The sequence below is a fragment of the Falco biarmicus genome, chromosome 3, assembly GCF_023638135.1.
Source record: "Falco biarmicus isolate bFalBia1 chromosome 3, bFalBia1.pri, whole genome shotgun sequence".
In the NCBI taxonomy this organism is placed as follows: Eukaryota; Metazoa; Chordata; class Aves; order Falconiformes; family Falconidae; genus Falco; species Falco biarmicus.
In genome coordinates this window covers 38,588,004-38,608,077 of record NC_079290.1, presented here as the reverse complement: position 1 = coordinate 38,608,077, position 20,074 = coordinate 38,588,004, and the positions used below count along the sequence as shown (strand labels likewise).

The following is a 20,074-nucleotide window of genomic DNA, read 5'->3' as shown; positions in this document are numbered from 1 at the left end:
TGTAATTGGTCACGTCTGTAAGGAAAATAATCATGCAAAGCCAACAGGAAATACAATTTTGTCCTTAATGTAACCTGTACAATAGTAGTTTCCAATTAACTAAGACTGGCTACATGGGTAAGTCATACAATAGCTCCACTCAGTTTCTTTACACTTCTTGTTAGCAAGCCAAATTTCGATGAAGGTAGTATATGGCCATCTCCTGTGGGCAAACAGCTATGGAGTTCATTTCATTAACCTGCACTGGCCTGACAAACCAGTATACAAGGGTATACAAGCCAGTATATCCAGGTCTGTCCCTCTCACACTTCTGCCTTTTTTGTAGCATGTACCAAAGCAGAGGAAGTGAGGTTATCCAGTATCTTCCCAATAACCTACCTCCTCCACTTTGTGATCAAAGGGTTAGTTCAAGCCATACTGGATCTTGACTTCAAAAACTCCGGCTCCAATGAATATCTGCTCTCCTAACCCTCATCTTCTCATCCCACTCCCATTTTAGGAACCACAGCCTCTGATAAGTGTCTGCTCTGGAACCTGCCACTCTGGTTTAGTGCTACTCACTCGTAACCCCTAAAAGTCTAGTGTCTTCACTTCTGGTAACACCTCAGTCCCTTCTACTCATTTCACTCTGTTCTACTCATTTCAGTTACCCTCCTGCTAGTGTTCTATACAATTCCCAAGACACAAAACTCCCTTTTAAAATGTTAAACTTGTTTGAAAGAGACATTAAACAGCTTTCTTGATCCATCTACCAAGACTATTTTCCAACATCTGTTCAACCATCTTTTCCAGCTGTCTTCCACTGTCCCAGGAGCTATGAGAAACTGCTGTTGTAGATTTCTCATAAATAAGGTATGCTAAATCTGTGCAGATTTCCACCCCCCAGTGTAGCCAAACAATCTAAAAAAAAAACCTCAGCAAGTCACAAATAGGTCATCAGGAACCTTCTTAAGTCCAAGGAAAAGGTAAAACACACAGGATTATGATGGATCATGAAATACGCAAGAAAACCCATGGATCACTGTAGGCTGGGAGCTGACTGCACAGCTGCTTTGCAAAAAAGGACTTGGGGATTCTGGTAGTCAGCAAGCCGAACACAAGTCACAAGTGCATCCTTGTATCAATAATACTGGAGTGCCTTAGCATGTGTATAGCTAGCAGACTAGAAGGATGTGCTTATTCCCCTCTATTTGGCATTGGTAAGTCTACACCTGTGATACTAAGTCCAGTTTTGCTTCTTTATCAATATTACAAAAAAGGTCTACAAACTGGAAAAGAGTCCAGCCAGTAACATCATCGGGGAGCCCCAACACCTGATATATAAGGAGAGCCTGAAGGAACTCGTATTGTTCAACTCAAAGATAAGGCAGCGAAGCAGTGATCTAATAGTAATCTTCTACTACCTAAAGGTTGCAGAGAAGATTAAGTCAAACATTTTTGTGAAATGCAGTGAAAGAAAGAGGGACAACTGGTTTTAAGTTGCTACATGAGAAATTCTAATTGGAGATAAGGAGACTGGAACAGTTTGTCTACCGGGACTGCAAAATCTCCAGCTCTGGAAATTCTTAAAACTTGACCAATGTTCTAAGTTACCTGTTCTAACATTGAATTTACCCTCAGTTTTCACAGCAGGATGGCCTAGATGTCATAAAGCTCTTCCCTGAAATTTGGAGCTTGATCTTCTCAAGAATTGGTGCATCTCTTGTAGAAACTAATTGATTTGTGACAATACATTTTTTTTTTCATGTCCATGATCCTTTATAGAATTTTATTTAAAGGAAATAACTTCCGTGAACCTGTGAGAATGTGTTAGAACTTTGTATACAGAAAATGGGAACTGCTTTTGAACCAAGTCCAAGCACTGTTTGTTAAACTACTGAAATTCTGTAAAATCGAACAAGTCCCCTTTTTAAAAGAATTAGAATCAACACCATATATACTCTTTAACTGTGACATTTAATGTCTCTTTCTGAATTATCAACTAGCAGATTGATTCTACTTTGAAGTCACTTTTATACAAACTATATGGAAAAGGAAGAGTATCAGGCAAAAACTAACAAAGATGTTATGCTTATAACATTCCTACGTAAGGAAAGCTTCCTTTTTGAAGAACAATTAGGTAAGCATTCTCAATTTAAGCAATAAAACTGGGCATTGTTCTGAAGTTCTTTGTTGCCAAAACCACTGAAAGTTTGCCATAGGCTATGGCTGTTAACGAGTCCCTACAAGTTATTTACTTAAAAGCTTATATCCATATAACTTTGACTTCAATGTGTAAGCACATTTCAGTGTGCTTACTGCTACATACAGGCCGAAGCATTCTGCCACACACTCTGCTTACTTCCAAACTGGTTTAAGGTTTTACTGCACATACAGGGTAGATACTTCCCACATTAAAAAGTAAAGCAGAGATCTGTATTTTCCTATGAAGGATGTCTGCAAACGTCCTAACGATGTGGGTAACAAACTGAGTGAAGATGCCTAAATTCTAGTCTCTCTCTACTTCGCTATAGTAGGAATTTTTCATTATATTCTTGATCTATGCTGTTCATTTTTTCAAGTTATAATAAACAAATGATAATAAATTTTTACCTTTTAAAAATACTTCCTCTATACAGAATCCTTTCAGAAATCTGTTAGATTTTTCAGTTCATACTGTTTTCAAAAATAGCGGTCCTAGAGCAGTAATAAATGAAAACTATCCTGGTTTAAAACCAGATAATGCCTCTAAGTGTCAGACATTTAACTTGTACTTTTTTAGTGTTATTTTTGTATTCCATATTCTGCTGAGCTATACAGACTATAAAGAGAATGCTGGTTTTCCATCATATTTCTGTATTAAAATCTGTTTGTCATGTCCTTAATGTTTTAACTTCCTTATGTTGTCTACTCTATTTTTAAAAAAAAGTTAAAGGAAATGTACACTCAGTAATGAAAGAGACAAATATCAATGCTCAGTTTAGGATGCCATCAGGCTTAGCTTATATGATCAGAACAGAACAGTCAAAAATCAGGTGAAGATACATAATAAGGTCTATGTGTGATTAACTTGTTACATAAATACACTTTAAAACAAAACACCAGAGACTACCACTTGAAAGGTTCTACCTTGATTTTATACCATCACAGATATCACATAGAAAAAAAATAAAAATTTGTCTCCCAGAAAAAAACCCTCACATAGCTTCTTTTTAAAATAACCTATAGTTGTGGTTTGTGGGTTTTTTTGGTTTTGGTTTTTTTTTTTCTTAAACTAAACAATTGAACAACCCCACTTGTACAGTACACTGTGCAACAAAACCAACAATAAAATAATTATTGTATATCACCAGGGAAAGAGGAGTTTCTTCTGGTACATGTTAGTGCTGTTATTGAGCATCATACAAATTATGAATGAATATATTTTATTTGGAAACATGTTATTGACAGAAATATATCAATAGTAATATGAGTATTGTCAACAGACTGTCAATATTAATGTAATTATGATTAAGGGGATAACATGGATTTTAGCTATAATACCAAGTAACATCTCCTGCAGAGCTGCTATCAATATAAGCATTATTATTGACCTGTACTGGGACTATCAGTATGAGATGTATTACCATCAGGCATATTTGTCAATGCATTCTACCCACAAAAATTCTACATTTAAATTTACAGGTCTGTAAACTTTGCCTGAAGAAATATATAAATCCAAATAACCTCTAGGGTACCATTTTTTCCACAGGGCAATTCCACTGTGGATGAGTAATCAAGGGGTTTCTACTGTCTCTGTGCTACTGCAATTGCATTTCCTGCTTTTCTAGCCTAATCATTAGAAGACAGACATATATCATATGTGGAAGCTTGAAAATATTTTGAAGTATGAAAAGTCAAAACACTTTTGGGAAGCCAAATAAAAATATATTTTTAAGTAGAAAATGAACTTGGCTCCTTACTGCTCCAAGTTAAAATTGTATTTAGGATGCAGGAATTAGCACACCCATGCACTTCATGAAGTTCATGATTTAACTCTTTAGATAATCTCTTCTGTGCTGTCAAAACACGTAGTCTGAGACTGTACTTATGCAGAGATGGAATGGACAGGAGACTATGCAATCCTAACTCAGTATGAATTCAGACTCAAGAATACGTTGGCAGATGTTTAACTACCAAGAAAGCTGATTCCACACTTTGTCTAGGTAGTCTGCTCCAGTGTTTTATCACCCTAATAATTATAAAGGACCTTTTTCTCATATTCAGTCTAAAGCATCCCTACTACAAAGTAAGATGGTTTTCCTTCCACAGAATACAGTAACCTCAATGGAGAAGAATTTTCAGTTTGTCTGCATCTTCTTGAGAGGAAAAAGCAGTCAGGCATGTGAGGGGACCAACTACATGATTTGCCAAATTAGATAACATCCTCTTTCCTACAACATACCTGGTATGATCCTCCAGAAACATACACCTTTACTTTTTTCAGCAGCATAGTATTTACCTCAAGGTCCACTACATCTTCAAATCTTTTTCTGCCATTTTTCTGTCTGAATTATTATTTCCTGGTTTGTACTAAGGCATTTGATCTTTTCCTCTTAAATGCAGTGCTTTATGCTAGCCTATATTGCTTTTAATCTTGTTGATTTCAGAGATTCTCTTCAAATTCATCAGGAGTTATTCTGGATTCAGATCTTATGTTCAAAACAAATTATAAAAACCCAAAACTTTCAACCCCTCTCCAGTAAGTGTGTGTTCTCTTCGATCATCCAATTCATTAATGCCTTTTCATCTTGACAGGGTACTATAGATAATTATTCTGTAAAGGCAATTTTTCAACTTGATGCTGATAATATTAGCGTCTAATGGAGATAGTATTGATACCATGTTTCTCTAGCTTGCTTATGTAAGGAAAAAGACTTTATTAAAATAAAGCTGTATTGGGCTCGAAGTTTTCTTCTTACTTACTAAGCTTGTCATCCTTTCTGAGGAGAAACAGACTGAGGTTTCATATGAACACGTCATGTCAAACCATACTGGCTGTTTTACAATCTCTCTTCTACACATTTTTAGATACAAGTTAATTGCTAAAATATTTACTCCCAAATCTTTATTCGGAATTGAAACCAACAGCTTCAATAATTCTCTTAACAGAAGAGTAAAGAGACACAAAACCACACACACAAACCCATTTTGCTGGCCGTTTTCATCCTCTAGGACATTAAATAAATAAATAAATTAAAAAATCAGTAGTACTTAATTCCTCAATCATTCTAGGATGAATTTTATTAGGATTTGCCACTTGAGCACATCTATATTAAGATTCCTTAGGCTATTCTTTCTGTGAATTGGTTCCACTCTTATTTCCTAAGATTAATTTTATAAAAGTAGCTGGTCACAATATATCTCTTTATAAAAGAACCAGTCTCTGAAAACCTGTTACTTGTTCTCCTTTCTTATTTAATAACAGATCTAGGTAATGGACCTATCCCTTTGTGCCTCCTCTTAGATTTTTGGATCTTTTCTTGTGCTTTGTAAATTGAAACTTGTTTTACTCTTTAGATTCACTGATGTTATTCTAACATTCCTATACTATTCCTTTACATTCATCGCTAATCATGTTGCATTATTTTTGCCTGGACAATTCTTTTGATTTCCAGGCCACTGAAGAATTCCTGATATATCAAGTCTCTTTAACATTCATTATAATTATTATAAACTATCTCAACATAAAGAAACAACAGGACATACATTAAACATAACCATTTTTTAGCCTTTTCAGACTAGATTCTGCCAAGTTGCAGCATGCAGATCTATGACACTGGCAGGGGAAAGTAGTATGTGGTGGGCATGCTAAGAATTGTACCCTCTCTGTAGAAAATATCACTAACGCACAGTTTCTTGTTTCTTCAGGCGCCTACAGTACATTCGGTATTGCGCATTCAGTGTTGCCATACTGGATGTGGAGCAATAGCATTTGCAAGCCATACCTGTGGCTCTACTATCCCTCCTTTTATGTTCACAGAGTTAGGGTATCAACAGATAGCAATGAAAACAATTTTTCTGCCAACCACAAGACTGTTGAGATTTTTTTGTTTGTTTGTTTAAAATCAGGTAGGTTTTTTCGTAGTTTGTTTTTGTTTTGTCTTTTTTTTTCTGTTGTTGTGGGGTTTTTTTTGTGAAAAAGTATTTCATTTAACTGTTCTTTTCAGTTACTCTCAATAGCAGAGTACATTTTAGATGCCAATTTGCAATCAATAAACTAAGTGATAAGAAATCAAATTGTATGTAAAGGAAAATTTTAAAATTAACTGGATACACCAATTCTCCTAATAGAACACAGAATCTGGACCCCTTCTGCTCAAAGCCTCATGTCTTACCATTAATTCTCATCTTTCTTGCTCATCAAGTGTAAAGAGAAATATCCTCAGATCAAAGTCTAATTGGGAGCCCCAACTGTGCTGTCTCTTAATCACTGTAAAATTAACTTATCACTACTATATCATTACCCCAAATAACCTTACAAAAGATTGATTTTGTATTACTGTCTGGATTTCTGTATACTTCAGCTAAATACCTACCATTCTGTAAAGAATATAAACTGATTCTTTAATCATTTGGACTAACTACTAACATGAATTGAAAAACCAGTAATACACTGCAATCACAGAAAACATTATTTATTTAATTCTGGAAGGCAGGACTACTTCTCAAAATAGACAAAATAAAGGAAAAACAAATCAATCCTATAGATGAAATTAGGATTTTTCACTAAGGAGGCTGTGTGAGAAACTAGTGACAAATTCAGAATTTTAAATGCTAGTTACATTTAATGTCCAAAGACCAAGTCCAAGACACATCCAAATCACATGTTGCTTTTCCAACTTTAAGTCAGTAAACTTGGATATCATAAAATGGGATACAATGAATAGCTGGAGACAGCAAGAAAACATAACAATAGCTCATTGACTTTTCTTCCATGAACTACCTGCCAGAGTCAAAATATTAGGACTTCAAGTTATAGAACCAAAACAAGCTCTGAAGAGCCAGAATTGATAAAACAGTAATGAAGAGCAGTTGGAAAGTGCTGCACTGTACATCAGTCATTTCTGTTAGTATTTGATGGAAACTGAAAACCCCGCATCAGTGTAATGCATTGCCTTGATAAATGCTAGCAACCAAGACATGATTGGCTACCATTAAGGATACTCTGAATGCTAAGAGCTTCCACTGACTTCAAAAAAAATAAAATTGTAATCAGTAAGCACTCTCAGAAGACAGATTATTAGATGCAAACAAGTAGATCTGATAGTATAGGTAATATTTTAAATATTAGTTACATAGTAATTAGTCTAAAATCTCTTATGTTAATTTTAAGGCTACAAAAGCTCAAAGCACATTTGTATTCCCTGTAACATAAAAGCCATAGATAGCATCACCCTACCAACCTTTTGGATATGGTCCTAATTTTCATTTATTGGAATAAATAGAAAGGTAAGCATGTAACAAGTAGTATGTTCTATCACCATTATTCTTTATCCCATCCTCTTCTTCCCCCATACTTATTTCCTCTTTTTTTTTTTTGTCATCCCTCTCCTTAGTACATCAAATTGCAAATTCACCTCTAAAGGGATGTGTCAATTCTGCTTGTAAATTCCCAGTCTGCTGTACTACATGAAATCTCACTGTAGTTCCTTTTAATTAAATCACTGACAGGAGAACCCAAAAGCTTAACAAAAATCAAGCTTCACTGTAACTTGAGGCTTTCCAAAAAACATGGTTTAAAACCCCCATTGAACACTAAGATGAAGAGCCAAAATATATGCTAAATACAGAGTATCGACTCTTTCTTAGGAACCAGGTAATGGGAATTATCTTACATTTACTGTTGCTGAATTAACATGGTGGAGCACTTGGTTGGAGAAGCTTAACAGAGTTGCAGCTGTGATGGTTAACTAGGAAGGAATTGCCCCTTTCAACGAAGGGGCAACACCTCTGATTAAACCAGTATCAGGAGGTATAAGAACATGGGAAAGATAAGGATCCCTTGTGTTAAAAATGAAGATCTCAGCTGCTGATGACCATATCAGCAGATGACAGGGAAACCCTTGCATTTGAAGAGATTTTGGTAATGATAAGGATATAAGGTTCTGGTCTAAGGATCGATAACTGAAAGTTCTATTGCATTACATGTGTAAAAGTGGAAAGGATCTAAGGCTTAGTAGGTGTTCCATTCCTTGTGTATGCACATGAAACATCACATGGTGGTGAAAGTATACAGCTCCATTTCAGAATGGTTCAGAGACAGAACACTAATGCATGGTTGTGAGCACACCGTGGGCAGTTATAGCTTTAACTCTTAATTTGCTGGTTACTTTTACTCACCTGAAAAGTTGGCTTTATGCCTCATGACAGACATGCTATGTGTTTTTTCACTGTTGTAAGGGTGCCATAGGGTCACACAGCCTTATTTGTCAAGCACAGCATCAATGCCAATTTCATGCATCCTTTTCATGCCCGCCTTTACTTTTTCTTTAAGGCAGTTTCAAATGGAAGAAAGGTATCTAACAAATTCCCACTTCACAGCTCTGTGTTTCTGTTCTGCTCCTACCTGTCTGATCCATATGAATGGATCGCCAGATAGGTATGGAGATGCCAAGATGAAGATTGAGAAGATATGCAGAAGGGATTCAGAAGCAATGCCTGTTCTGTATACTCTGACACAATTTACCACAGATGACAGAACCCTGAAATTTTACATTATACACCCTAAGCTCATCAGTTGTGAAACAGTCAGTGCCCAGATTTTATTCCAGCTTCCTTCATTTTTACATACATATGCATACCAACTGCACAGTCATGAATATGCAGCAATATGCAAGTATAACAATGCTGATCCATGTACTACACTGCAGGAACATAATGTCCTTTAACCTTTTATTAGAAGTACTTATTAGATGAGAAAGGTAAAATCTGTCCTAAATGCACAGCTAACTCATAATTAACCTCTGTCCACATCTCTACTGTGGAAAGGAGAACGGTATGTAAAAACAATGCTGTTACAAACTAGATATATTTGCGATATGTTAAAGCCAAGAAGGCCCTGCATCAATAAAAAGACAAGCCAGTTCACTGTCGGTTTTAAGTTTTGGCTTTGTATCACATGGCATAACTCACAAATAATGGGATCTAATTATAATCAACAACCCTTAACTGGTGGAAGGATAAAGAAGAGTACCTGACACATGTCTCATTCTTTATGCTTGTGTTCTATAGAAACATAAGCTGATGTAATTTCTGACAGCTACAGTCACTCCTGTCTTCCTTGACCTGTGTTGCCACATTTTCTTACAGACTAGCACCAACACTCAATTGATCCTCTACTGAATTGTTCTTGCATGTTAAACTGGAAGAAAATAAACCTGTTTAAATTTTTCTGCAGCTTAGGTTCAAAACAGGTCAGCACAGCACCAGGTAAGGCACGTGCAGTACCAGTATGAAGAGCATCAGGGGCAGGAAAAACAGGTAGTCATGAAAGTGGCTGCCTTTGAATCTCAGTATCATACTCTTATACACATCACCGGTCCATAGCAAGACAGAAACCCAAGCCTTTCATGTAACTAGAACTGCTTTCATGGTCTTCAAACCCAACATGATGAATGTGCAAGGATAACACCACAACACCATAAATAAAACAATGCAATTTTTCTGTCTTTCAAAAATGAAAAGAAAAAAAAGAATTATTTGTACAAGTCTGCTGTAGGACTTATGCAGATTCGCAGATGAGAGGCTACTCTGTCTCAGTAACACTATGTGATCCCTCCCCACTCTTACCTTTGCTGTGATTGTACTTTAAAATGTTTGGCATACACAGTGACTAATAAGGATGCTGGGAAAAATAGATATGCTCAGTGTCCCCAACAGTTTTATTACTTGGTAATTATGGTAACTTTAAGCACATGAGGGAAGACTGATATGCTTTCACCACATTTTCTTCAATCCTAGAACTTCATTAGCATTTTAGAATCCACTGGCACAATTGCACATACATATTACAAGTAACAGTTTAGAAGAGGGATAATAATTTCCTTACTAGGCAGCCTGAGCTGTACACTGTGACAGCTTCTACAGTCCCTCTGCAATTCCAAGTTGAATTCCCCTTCATGATTTAGTTGTGCCCCACAGTGTCATGGCCCTATATTAATTTCCTTTCCAGGAGACGTTTCTTTCTCCTTGCCAGGCCCCTCCTGTGGTGTCTTCTGTCAGCTCCTCTACTTATTATTTTGTAATTTATTTTTAAAGTTTCCTTAGAATTAAAATTTGGATAATTTCCTTTCTTTTCTAACCCCATTGCCAATATTAGCAAAAACAGAGATGGTGGAGATAAGCAGTGGCAGAGACAGGATTTTTAGAGAGGTTGTTCCCGGACAGCTACTGATACAAGCACAATGAATATTAGGAGTGATTCAACTTACTTCTAAAGGCCAAACAAACTCCACAGGTCCTCTCTTGCAGGGAAAGGAGGAAGTGCCCAGGTCCAGTCAAAGCCAACCTTGGATCCAGAGTTGCCCCACTGCCATAATTCCTCTCTCTTCCCATATCATGTATTTGTCCTTTCTTTCCTCCATCTCAAAGGTTTTTTTTATGTCTCTTAATTTGTGCCCCTTCTTCCTCTGAAAAAATCTGCATTTAGTTTCCCTTTGAAAATAATCTGAAACTTCCAAATTTATTGCATTCTACCTCCAAACAAAACAGAACAAAACAAAAACCCCCACACAAACCCCATCAATCTACCACCATCTCAGAGAGGCACATTACAAATAGCATCCCTTCTGTTCTCCTTCTCATGAAAATTTTTACAAAGCTTAGATATGAACTGACAATGCTTGTAGATATAGGTCATATGCATGGCTGCAGGAACCACTTAGCTCAACTGAGAAGCTGCAGGACAAAGCACCTGCTACTTTCTCTGTCCATGTACAACACAATCTGACTCATGAGCCTGCAGCTTTTTAGAGGAACACGGGGGGGGGGGGGGGGGGTATTATTATTATTATTTGCTGCTTTTAACTTTACTACTTGAATAGCTGGTGTTGAGAGCACACTAGTTAAAATGAGAGTTGCAGCATTACACCCTTTCTCCTTCCCCCTTCACCGGTCTATGTGGGAAAAGTACATATTGTATTGGGTCTCAAAAGGAAAAAACAACCATATCCACCCACTCCTACCCCCCATGAAAAAAAACACAACCACCATCACAAAAACACAAGCCAGACACCGCCCCCCCCAAAACCGCAGAAGCAGCTGCCTGAAAACACCATACTGAAGGAACCTCCTGCTACAGTCCAGAAGACATAAAAAGTTGTAGGGGTTGTCATCATTAACTGCAGCAGCTGTACAGTAGAGATTGAACATGGGAATAGACTCAGTCATATGCAACAGCATCATTTAGGTTGGAAATTCAAGTTAGGTCTCTGCATGCTCTAAAAAAATTGTGTGAATTCAGATGTTGTTCCTGGAAAGCTAACATTTGCAAACCAGATTTTACTAGGGAGAAATTTACATTAGGGTATTCTAGTGAAAGACTGATTTTAATTAATGGAATTATCTTCTAACTGCACACATTACATACAAGTACAAATACATCCTTTTCATATTTGATATTATAGAGTTGTTCAGCTCAGTATTCACAAAACATACGTATAAGACTAATATATTTATAAAGAGTTAAGCATACTTATGATGCAAAGGACCAACAGACACTTTATAATATTTATAGAATGGAGTTGCTTGTGATTTAAAGAAAAATATGTCTCTTTTGAAACTTACTGGCAAAGGGGTCTGTTTTTGTCATCATTCTAAAGTAGTACAGAGCAGTTTCCCTCCCCGAATTTCCTGAAGTATGTGTGTGAAAGCCTACTGGTGGGTTGCCAAATACTGCTTGTGTATTTATCACAAGCTAAGAAAAAAAAGAAAAAGAGAAAACATCAGAGTTGACTAGTACCCCCCACTTTTAATTTTTTATACATGTGCTAACAGGTGCAAGTAGAAAGGGACAAGTGTGTTTATTGTAAGCTTATGAAGTCCAATCCCTGACCATTCAAGCAGGGCCATCTGGAGCCAGCTGCCCAGGACCATGTCCCGATAGCTTTTGAGTATCTCCAAGAACAGAGACTCCACAACCTCCCTGGGCAACCTGTGCCAGTGCTCGGTCACCCTCACAGTGAAAAACTGTTTTCTGATGTTCAGGCAGAGCTTTCTGTGTTTCAGCAGGTGCCCATCACCTGTGTTCCTGTCACTGTGCACCACTGAAAAGAGCCTGGCTCCATTCCCTCTGCACCCTCCCTCTGAGGTATTCATATACATTAAGATCCTCCTTGAGCCTTCTCTTTTCCAGGCTGAACAGTCACAGCTCTGTCAGTCTTTCCTCACAGGAATCATGCTCCAGCTTCTTAATCACCTTTGTAGCTCTTTGTTGGGCTCTCCAGTATGTCCAGTCTTCACCTATAGTAGGGATCCCAAAACTGGACATAGTACTCCAGATGTAGCCTCACCACAGCTGAGGAGTGAGAACCACCTCCCTTGATCTGTTGGCAACACTTCTAATGCAGCCCAGGATAAGGATACCGTTAGCCACCTTTGCCACAAGAGCACATTGCTGGCTCATTTTGGTGTCCCCCAGACCCCTAGGGTGTTTTCTCCAAAGTTGCTTTCCAGATGGTTGTACCCCAGCTGATACCAGGGAATGGTGCTGATCCTCTCCAGGTGCAGGACTTTGCACTTCCCCTTCTTGAACTTCATAAGGTTCCTGTCAGTCCATTTCTACAGCCTGTGGAGGTCGCTCTGGATGGTAGCGCCACCCTCTGACGTATCAGCCATTCTTCACAGTTTTGTGTCATCAGCAAACTTGCTGAAGTTGCACTCTGCCCCATCATAAAGGTCATTAATGATGATGTTAAATGGTATTGGACTTGGCACTGACCCCAGAGTACTCCACTGGTTACTAGCCTCCAACTAGACTTCCCACTGATCACCACACCCTGGGCCCAACCGTTCAGCAAGTCCTATGTTGATCTCGCTGCCTGCTCACCCAGTCATTGCAGACAGTGTTGAAAGCCTGACTGAAACAGTATGTACTGCCCTCCCCTCATCTATCAATTTCATCACAGAGTTACCAGGCTGGTCACGAATGACTTCCCCTTGGCTAATCCATGCTGACTACTCCTGGTCACTTTGTCTTTAATGTGCCTGGGAATGGTTTTCAGGATTAACTGCTCCATCACCTTCCATCACTCTCAAGGATGATGGTGAGGTTGATCAGCCTATAGTTCCCTGGATACTCCTTCTTGCCCTTTTGAAAATAGGAGTGAGATTGGCTTTCCTCCAGTCTTCAGGCCCTTCTCCCAGTTTCCATGATCAATCCGATATTACCAAGAGCATCCTGACAGTGATATAAGCCAGCTCCCTCAGCACTCATATGTGCATTCCATCAGTGCCCAGAGCCTTATATACATCCAATTTACTTAAGTATTCTCTGACTTAAACTTCTTCTACAAAGCATACGCCTGCTCTGCTCCAGACTTCCCCTTGGGTTCCACAGTTCCTGAAGGTCTTTGCTAACAGAGATGGAGAGAAAGGTCGTCAGTACCTCAGCCTTTTCCACATCCTGTCTCACCAGAAGCCCTGTCCCAATCAGCAGTGATTTTCCCTAGTCATTCTTCCACTACCGATGTATTTCCAGAAACACTCCTTGTTGCCTTTGACATCCCTCGCCAGACTTTTAAAAGCCTGCCTGGAAATGACTTTTCTAATCACTTGTCTGCATGCTCACACTGCCTCTATGTTCTTCCAAGGTTATCTGCCTCTGCTTCTGCGGACTTCCTTTTTATGTCTGAGTTTTGTGATGAGCTCCTTGTTCATCCATGCAGGACCACTGGCATTTTTGCCTGACTTCCTCCTTGCTGGGATGGATTGCTCCTGAGCTCTAAGGACATGATCTCTGAATACTAACCAGCTTTCCTGCAACCCTCCAGGGCTTTATCCCATGAGACTTTTCCATGCAGATCCCTGAGGAGGCCAGAGTCTGCTCTCCTGAAGTCCAGGGCAATGATTGTGCTTTCTAATACTTAGGCCAGGCCCTCAAAGAAAGCAGGCGCTAATATAACTAACCAACTGAATAAGAAATAGATTACATCAGTTTCTGCCAGGAACCATACTGCTTAAAAGAGACCTGAGCTAAATTTGAACAAACAAACATGCTGAATGTCTTTATTAAAAAATATTATCTGGAGAGTCTTAAAAAAACCCAAAACACCTCTCTGCACAAAAATCATTAAATATCTAAAAAGTTTTATAAGTCAGATATTAAAAATAATGCAATATATCTTATTCTTCCTTAGACTGACATTAACCCAGAATGAGCTTATTGATCATATATGAAGAACATTTCTTATTAGATACAGCACTATCTTTCAATTCAAAAGCTTGTTCATGGGTAAACAGTTTCTTACATTATAACCTCAAACTGTCAACTGATTTGTTTAGAGTTTACTACTACTTTTCTTTCAGACATCTGCTCACCTCCTCCCTCCTTTCTCTCCTCCTGCTCTCTCTGAACCTCATGGCTTTGAAATCACTTTCACATATTAAAAAAAAATAGGAAAAGGAATGACATTCCCACTCTCTCCCATTTTGAATATGTAATTAAATTATGGGTTTTCTTCTGAAAAAACATGTGCTTCATTACTATATGCGGATATACATCAATACTGAATTCAGACATCACTCTCTACCCCTTGATTATGTACATCTTGATGAGTAATTTATTTTAAAATATATTTTTTGATATTGCTAATATATAACTGTAAACTTGTTACCCTCCTTCCTTCCCAAAGATTCTCTGGGTAGCAGTCTTCAGCAATTTTCAGAATTATTGTTTTAGAAGACTATAAAAGATTAAACACAAGAGAAGATCAAATGTCTTTCTTGAGTTGTACCACAGCATTTGATGTTACAAGAACAAATGGAGGTCCTCAGATTAGTAACAGTGTCAAAAACTATTAAAGTATAGAAATTACCTTTCCCGTTCTATTCTATGAAGGGTCTAACAAAGTCTTTATGTACTATCGATACCTGTCTGCAAGTTTTAATTGAATTTTATTTAGTCCACTACAATAACATTTGCTTCCTACATGTCCTGAATCAAAGTTAAGTATCAAAACCTTTCTGTGAGTCACTACCTTTTCTAATAAAAAAAACATTATGCCTAGAGTCATGGGGTGGGGGATTAATAAAAGAATCTAAGAGAGGACAAATACACAGAGCTCTCAAACAAAGAAAAAAACTCCCTCCCAAATCTAAACACTCTCCTTGCACAATACAGACATTCCATATATCTAGCTTAATCCCTAATAATCCACCAACATGAACTGGGGCATACCATTCCAACTACCCAACAGATTTTTAATCAGTGGGTGGATTCATAATGCATCTGAAGGCCCATTACCTGAGAAATTAAAACTTTCTAAAAAATCCAGAGGATAATATTTCATATGCTTGAACAGCTGCTGTACTAAGTTCTAAGGGTAGCTATGAAAGACTTAAGCATAGAGATACACATGTAAGTTCACCACCATTACTTTACAGTTTTCAACATTTCTAATATAAGTAAAAAGATACTTCACCACCCATGCAGAGATGTGTAGTTTTAATTATGTACTCTATTATATCAACACTAGAAGTTTCACTAAAGCTTTAATGGAAACTGATTTTCTTCATTTGGTGAAAAGGATAATCTCAACAAATAAAAAAATCCACAAGTTTGAACCAAAGCAGGCCTAAAAGTTAAAGGCCTTACAGTAAAGGCAAAACTCTAAGTAAAGAGTTATTTCAGCTGCTTCAGTCCCAGATTAATGCAATTTTATTATGCTCTGTACTCAGTAAATGTACTCAATTCATAACCAACCATAACATTGGTGTTTAAAAAAATATAAATTTTATATATATATATATATAAACACACACGTATAGTCACTTACAAAAATACTTGAATACCCTGTCTCTTTCAGCCTTTCCATTCAGAAGATCCTTGCAAAATGTTCATGGACAAAAGCTTCAAAGTATTCCACTTTAATTCACCGACTATCAGTAACAATATGGAGAATACTAGGCATCATGGTAAGTAAAGTGTAAATGCATAAGCTATTAAAATACTAAGATTTTTGAAAATAAAAATAATAACAATAATGCTACTTTCTGAAGAGTATGTTTGCACAGGCAGACACAAACTTCCGACAAGTTCTAGCAATAAAATAATATCCGATTTACCCAGAAGATGACAAATAATTTTCAAAACATTACTGCAGTGTATAGGATAGCAGAATATTGGGAGTATTTTTTAAAAAATTTTTTTACAGAAAACTGAAATTAGGTTGGACTAGACTACTCATGGGGTAGTACCTCATGCACAGCACTGTTTTTTCTCCACATACATCACTACAGACACAAGTGGTGAGCTACTCTCTCCAAAGAAAGGGTTCGTGGAGAATACAACTTTTTAACTTCATTAAATTATTCTTACTAGCAACTAGTGCTAGAACACTAGTGACCACAATAATTACTCCAATACTGACATGACCATCTGCTTCCTTAGTAAAGATCAGAAAAATTAAAGTGTCAAATTCCTCTAATAGTCTTGATTATGTACCCTACTGGTCTATTCCATTTAAAAAAAAGAAAAAAAGAAAAAAAAAAAACGAAAAACACCTTTTCAACAAGTACATTTATACATCTTACAGGTGCGAAGTTATCCCTCTAACTCCACAGCAAGTAACTGAAATTGACAGCTACCTGCAGAATGAACAAAAAACCAACAACAAAACATACCAGAGGAGACAATTGTTACGCCCCTTGATAGTTTATTTCCTGCTCTAACTCATGTCCCAGCAACACCACTTTCACCTGTCCTCCTATTTACTTCATTAAATAAACCAGTGATGACAGACATCCATGAAGTGAAAAACAAACTGCTGATGAGTAGAAAATGAAGTATAAAGAAAAAATGTTTGTAGAAGAAAGCACTGATAAAAGATCTCCATAAAGAATATTACTAGTCTTCAAGTGAAAACTTTATCAGCAGCTGCTGCCGAGCGGCATATTAATAACAGCTCCAAGAAAGTTAGACAAGAATTCACCAGCTTCCAGTAACATCAGGCAAATGGATAAATATTCCGGAATCAGATTTTACTACAAACTGGCCATACCCATCTTTGACCATGGTGAACACCTCCCTCCCACTGACGGGTGGAGGACGATACAAAAAATATACCTTGGGACTGAAAGTAATATATAGTGCTGTGGTTTTCAGTATGGACTATATCACAGGTGGGCCTCTCCTCTGCCAAGAACATGCTGGCCATTCAGGCTGTATCTACATTAATTTTGTGGCAAATTTAACAATTTGTTACTTACACTTACAGGCTGCACAAAACTGGACTTTCAGAAAGGAAAAAGGAGCCACTGCCACCTTAGCAGGCAGCACCTACAGGAAAGCTGTCACCTATAGCAGGCAGTCATAGGAAAGACCCTTGGAGGTCTATAAATGGCTGGCTCTCTCATCTGACACGAGAGTAACAATTCAGATTAAAATACCCCTCTGCCAGAATATTATGCCCTTTCCTCTCTACAGAGCATGTTACCAGGCTCCGTCCTTTCCTCCCGTACACCCTGGGCCTAACTGGAAGCCTCGCCGTCTCTCTGCGCACCGAGGCACGCAACAGGCGACAGGCCGGGCGCGGGGCTCGGGAGGCGGAGGCGCCCGCAGCGAGCGTGAGGCGAAGCACAAGCTCTACAGACGCGGCCCGGAGACGCGGCCGGGGCTAAGGCAGGGAGGCTGCCCCGCCGGCCCGCCGCCGCCGCCGCCTGGCCAGGCTCCATGGAGGGCCGCGGCCCCGGCAGCAGCCCCCGCACGGCGGCAGCGCCGCCCGCCGCTGCTCCGCTGGCCGAGAAGGCCTGCAGCATCCCCGCCTCAACCCGCCCCGCGCCCCGACTGACCTGCGCCGCCGGTGGGCCCAGGCCGCCGGGACTCTGCAGGGGCACGGGCGCGACGGACTCTGCCTCCAGGCTCCCGGTGGAGGCCTGCACAGACCGAGCCTCCTCGGGCTGCCCTGGGGACTCTCACCCGGCTACCGCCCCTGGCCCTCGGGCACCGTCCCACCAGCAGGCCCCGCCGGGTCATAGAGCCAGCTTCTGCTTCCTAGAGCGGCTGTGGCACAGACGCGTTACCGCAGGTAAGCGCCTAGAGTGGCTTTGCAGGAAGCACTCTGGGAGATCGAGATGACGCGTAGAAGAGCTCCTGGGACGGCGTCTCTGCCGGGGAGAACTGTGGGGCTACTTGACTGGCAGACCGCAGAGCAAATCAGTGTCTCAGTTTGCGGACGAGGAGCCAATAGGAAAGGCAGGAGGCGGGGCAGCTGTTGGGCCGGGTAGGGGAGAGTGGCCTGAGGCGGGGTGCGGGTCGTTGGCGGTGGTGCTTCCCAGGCCCTGCGAGCGGTCCGGCATTTTAGTGCGAAGCGGAGCTGAGCGGCGGTTTCGCCACCTTCAGCTTAGCAAGAGCCAGCAGCAGCCGCCTCTGCTTGCCCTGGCCGCCCATGTGGCGGTGGACGAGCTCCTTGCTCGGGGTGGGGGGGTGGGGCGAGGCTGGGTAACTTGGATTCACGGGCAACTTGGAGTGCAGCCGCGGCCCCTGGGGGCCGAGAGGCTGTTGTAGCGTTCACTGACAGGATTCACAGGGCTGTGAGAGGAGAAACTGAACTGACTAGGGAGGGACTGTGACAACAGCCTATAAATACTGCAGGCAGGTGTTTCTCCAGCAGCTTTGCTCCAGCGCTGTTTGCTGCGGGGTTGATGGGTTGGTCACTGGCGTTAGTGACAGCCAAGGTCTCCCTCGTGGGTCCAAAAGTATTCTGGATTACTCGGAAGGTATTGCTTGAACGTATTACACACTTGAGGAAATCTGCATTGGGAAGTTGGTTGTTATGGTTCTAGAAAGCAAATGAAAGAAAACTCTTTTAAAATATGACTATATGAACTGGTTGAGAGGAATTTACAGTTATTAAACATAAAAGACACTCAAATAATGATTTATTTATTTATTTCCAGACAGTAACTCTATTTAGTTTTGGCATATTTGTGAATACAGATTCACAGGTAATATTAAGGGTCTCAGTTCTTCAGATACCTTGCTGAGGTTGTCTGTGCTAAGGAGTCTGTGGGGGGATTCCATGGGCACATATTGATGGATCCTATACCCTTGTTTCCTAGCTTGCAGGCAAGAAATGAGGCAGCGCTCTGGACTACTTGTGTGAGAAAACAGGATGCGGCCCTTTATGAATATTATGATCTTGAAATAATAGTTTCATTGAATATTTACATGTCGTTTTTCACAGTGGTAAAGCATCTTTAAAAAAGATGCCCGACTGTTAACAGTGAGTAATTCCTCTTTTAGAAGAACTGTTTGAAGTGAATAAAGCCAATTCACATGGGTGATTTCGCAAAATGGGGGTTAGATCTTTTATATGAAAACTGCATTTTAAGCAAAATGAGGTAACTCTTTGTTGAGCCAGGACAGTTTTTTTGTTTCAGAGAAGGGCATGGTAGTGGAAAGCTTATGACCACTAAGAAAGGAAAAACAATCACACTGAAATGTTTAGATAGTCTAATACATACACCAAGGTATTTGGGGCAATTTTTCCTTTGTGTTTGAAACAAAACCAAACAATCATTTATTTCTGCTGAGGAATAATTCATTTAATTGAATTATGAAATTAATCTATTTATTATCATTCATTTATTATTGCATATTTGAATTAGAAACAAAAAGAATTCCTAGTGCAGGGCACTGTAAAGAGATATATCAGCATTTAAAAATCTTGTGAAGGGAGACCCTGTGTGACATGGGCATACCAGAGAAAGGCAACAGACCACCTGCAAGTGAAAACTGAAGCAATGTGCGGGACTGATGTTGTGACTGCCTCTGGGAGCCATACTTCGTAGGTGTGAGGTGTTGTCCAGCCTCTTCCTGAGTTTTGTACTGATACTC

General features: G+C 39.4%; 1 protein-coding gene across 3 annotated transcripts in view; it reads right to left on the bottom strand.

The window, feature by feature from the left end:
• PEX2 (peroxisomal biogenesis factor 2) overlaps window positions 1-18,633 on the bottom strand; it is a 40,131-nt gene extending 21,498 nt beyond the window's left edge. Inside the window, exons 1-2 of one of the 3 annotated variants that reach the window (XM_056331694.1) lie at window positions 18,028-18,366; window positions 10,452-10,649 (exon numbers count right to left, since the gene is read on the bottom strand). The gene's annotated coding sequence lies outside the window, so the exon portion shown is untranslated. Of the gene's footprint in view, window positions 1-10,451; window positions 10,650-18,027 lie in introns of all 3 variants that reach the window. The other 2 variants (XR_008820745.1, XM_056331693.1) reach the window with 2 other exon arrangements.
• Between the last annotated feature and the right edge of the window lie 1,441 nt (window positions 18,634-20,074).